The sequence below is a fragment of the Sorex araneus genome, chromosome 6 (assembly GCF_027595985.1).
Source record: "Sorex araneus isolate mSorAra2 chromosome 6, mSorAra2.pri, whole genome shotgun sequence".
Classification (NCBI taxonomy): domain Eukaryota; kingdom Metazoa; phylum Chordata; class Mammalia; order Eulipotyphla; family Soricidae; genus Sorex; species Sorex araneus.
Window position 1 is genome coordinate 107,049,071 of NC_073307.1, and position 3,484 is coordinate 107,052,554.

The window sequence follows — 3,484 nt, forward strand, 5'->3', positions numbered from 1 at the left end:
ATAAAAGTGTAATAGTCATTAATATATGTGCACCCAATACTTGTGAACCCATGTATATAAAACAACGATTAAAAAAAATCAATGAATACATGGATAGGAACACCATGCAGTAAGAAATCTCAGCATTCCTCTTACTACCTGGTGCAAAAATGGACAAAAAATAAAAGTATTAAGGGAAATAACTGAATGAACTTAATAGATATAAACAGAGTCTTCAATACACATAGAACATTCTCAAGTTTAGCTCATATGTTTGGGAGACAAAAGAAGTCTTCATAGATACTTGAATATATAAATATTAAAATGTATGAAGTTAAAATTATAGCAAGCATCTTTCCCATTTTTATGAATATGACTAGCTAGTGAAGACTAATTTTTTTGAAAACAAAAAAATCTGAATTGTGGAGACTAAATATGCTTGCAAATAACTCTTAAGTCAATGAAGAAATTTATAGAGACATAAAAATTACCTTCAGATCATAACTAATAAAGCAATCAGATATTAGGTCATATGGATGCAGAAGTGGTATAAAGATGAGAGTCATCACAGTATAGATAAGTAAATAGTTAATGCTATGTCACAATATATGACCATAAAAATGTCTCACGAATTATTTAGGCTTAAGTTTGAAGGAAAAAGGAAAGAATCAGTCAAAAGTATATGTTTGAAGGAACAAGGAAAGGAGAATCAGTCAAAGGTCAACAGAAGGAATTAAAAATAAAAAGCTATGCTGCAGAAATGAAAAGGATAGTGTTTTTGAAGAGACAGGGGAAGGGGGTGGGTGGGGGCTCGTCTGATTAAAGGGCCCTGAACCAAGAAACGGTGGAGTTTGAGAAGCCTGCAGGTTGGGGTTTGGCGGCAGTGGCCTCTTAGGACGAAGTTGGGGGAGGGAGATGGGGCATTGAGCCCTCGGGGTGGGGTGGGGTGGGGTGGGGGGGTCCTGGTCTCTGGCTTCTTGGCTTGGTCCTCTTTGGACTTCGAACATGTCCCGGCCTGTCAGAAATAGGAAGGTCGTGGATTATTCACAGTTTCAGGAATCTGATGATGCTGATGAAGATTATGGAAGAGATTCAGGCCCTTCAACTAAGAAAATTTGGGCCACTTCGCCGCGCCCGCAGCCCGAGTATGACTGTGGAAGACAAGGGAGCTGCTTTGGACACCAGCAGCCCGCCAGCAACCTGCAGTATGTGATTTGAGCGTTTCCGCCAGGCCCCCCGTGCGGGGGCTCGGTATTTCTCTAGGTTTTCCCATGTTATGAGCACCATAAAAGGGTAAAAGATTGTAGTGATAGAATTTCAGGCAGAATTTTCCCTGGACTGTATACAGAAACCCAAAACCGCGCGGCCGATACTAAATGACTAATGTCATTTTAGTATCAGCAATATGTAATGGTCCCTTCTTAATGGGTCGGACTTTTGTGGGAGATCCTAACAAGAATAGTAAGTCTTTTGCTGAAATATTGAAGGCAATCAAAGTGGTAGCCATTTCTCTAGACTGAACTAAGCTATATCCCCACGCCGGCTGAGAAGAAATATCCTTCTTTCTCGGGAAGAAACGCGGCGTGGTGTCAAACATAGTGTGATGTCCATTAAGCAAACAGACCTGGTGGCGTGGGAATGGGATATAAGGGGAAAAAACTATGTACATGGAACAGCGGGACGCTGGTGGAATCTCGAGCCGGAGCCGATACCAGCGCAAGACCTTTGGTTCCAGAAACTGCTTGCAGATACTCTACTAGACTATCAACTAAGCCAGAGCCCCATGCTGGCTGATGACGGGAAATAACCATCCTCTTCGGTTTTTTTTTCCCTTTGTCAGACAGCGTGGCAATTACTAAACAGGCGTGAACTCGGTGGCGCAGGACAAGGGGGAAAAAGAAAAGTTATGTAACAAACTGCGGGACTTAATATCTCTATATTCTTAGCAATGGAGAACTATCAAATGCTTCCTTGGCAATAGGACTGTCTTTTTCTTTTTGGTGGGGAAACCCCAGCAACGGTAGTGAGTTGTGTGTTGAAACATGGAATGTAATCGAGATAAAGTGTAAACGAAGTGAAAGGTATCACGTACAAGGGTGGGGACTGGGGAGGTGGGAGGGGGTGGCAGATATACTGGGGGGTTGGAGATGGAAGATGGGCACTGGTGAAGGGAAGGGTGTTTGAGTATTGTATAACTGACATAATCCTGAGAACTATGTGACCCTCCACTTGGTGATTCAATAAAAAAAATTAAAAAAAAAAAAAAGAAAATTTGGTCATCTCCCCCAGAAGCTAAAAATAAGAGCACTGTCTTCCTTGTTGTTCACTGATTTGCTCCCGGGCACCAGTAACATCTCTATTGTGAGACTCGTTACTGCTTCTGGCATATCAAATACACCATGGGTAGGGGTAGCTTGCCAGGCACTGCTGAGCTGGCGAGATACTCTCGGTACCTTGCCGGGCTCTTTGAGAGGGACAGAGGAATCGAACCCGGGTTGGTCCGGTGCAAGGCAAACGCCCTACCTGTGTGCTATTGCTCCAGTCCAAAAATAAGAGAAGGTCTGGAAAGAATTCACAGGAAGACAGCGAGGATTCTGAAGAAAATGATGTGAAGACCAAGAAAGATGATTCTCACTTGGCTGAGGACAGTGAAGATGAAAAGGAAGATCATGAAAACGTGCGCCAGCAACGACAGGCAGCCTCTGAAGCAGCGTCGAAACACAGGGAAATGCTCATGGAAGACGTGGGCAGTGAAGAAGAACAAGAGGAGGAGGAGGAGGCGCCGTTCCAGGAGAAAGATTCTGACAGCGATGAAGATTTCCTCATGGAAGACGATGATGATAGTGACTATGGCAGTTCAAAAAAAGAAAAGCAAGAAGATGGTGAAAAAACCCAAACCTGAGAGAAAAGAAAATGCCCAAACCCAGACGAAAGGCCAGTGAAAAGCAAAGGGAAGGTGAGTGGCCCCACAGCTACCAATGCATCAAAGGAAAAGAATCCTTCTCCCAAAGAAGATGAGGAACCCGAGAGCCCCACACCAAAAGAAAGCATCGACGAGCCCACAACCTGAGAAATCTGGGTATGAAGAGTCTGAAGATGAAGCCCAGTCTGGGGGGGATTAAAATGTTGATGGTTTGGGGAGTGATTTTATTTTACAAAAAAGGAAAAAAGAAAAAAGGAGGGGGAGGGAGTAAAGGTACTTAAGCCAGAACATGGCTTTGACGGTGGCTTGACTCACGGGCTTTCAGTGCTTTTTTCCCCTTTTCGTTGAAAGTAACATATTCTCTCTCTCTCTCTCTCTCTCTCTCTCTCTCTCTCTCTCTCTCTCTCTCTGTTGCTTTTTGGGTCACACCAGCAATGCACAGGGGCTACTCCTGCCTCTGCACTCAGGAATTACCCCTGGCTGTGCTCAGGGGACCATATGGGATGCTGGGAATTGAACCTGGGTTGGCCAATGCAAGGCAAACGCCCTACCCGCTGTGCTATTGCTCCAGCCCCATTCTCT

The 3,484-nt window shown here is 44.2% G+C and overlaps 1 pseudogene; it reads left to right on the forward strand.

Moving 5' to 3' along the window:
- Window positions 1–984: 984 nt before the first annotated feature.
- LOC101549436 (nuclear ubiquitous casein and cyclin-dependent kinase substrate 1-like) lies at window positions 985–3,101 on the forward strand (annotated as a pseudogene).
- The last annotated feature ends 383 nt before the right edge of the window (window positions 3,102–3,484 follow it).